Raw genomic sequence first — 209 nt, 5'->3', positions numbered from 1 at the left:
TAGCCATGGGTTTGGATCAGATCTCCGTTTGGATTGGGATCGGAAGGACGGTAGTATGTCGCTCAAGGATTATATGAATTTTAAGTAATTAGTTTGATGGGTGCAATCATACCAGCACTAATGCACCGGATCCCATCAGAACTCCGCAGTTAAGCGTGCTTGGGCGAGAGTAGTCCTAGGATGGGTGACCTCCTGGGAAGTCCTCGTGT

General features: G+C 48.3%; 1 pseudogene; it reads left to right on the top strand.

The window, feature by feature from the left end:
- Positions 1-98: 98 nt before the first annotated feature.
- On the top strand, positions 99-209 carry LOC118345069 (annotated as a pseudogene; the record flags this gene model as incomplete).

This window comes from Juglans regia, unplaced genomic scaffold (genome assembly GCF_001411555.2).
Source record: "Juglans regia cultivar Chandler unplaced genomic scaffold, Walnut 2.0 Scaffold_13375, whole genome shotgun sequence".
Taxonomy (NCBI): domain Eukaryota; kingdom Viridiplantae; phylum Streptophyta; class Magnoliopsida; order Fagales; family Juglandaceae; genus Juglans; species Juglans regia.
This window is presented reverse-complemented; position numbering and strand designations above follow the sequence as displayed.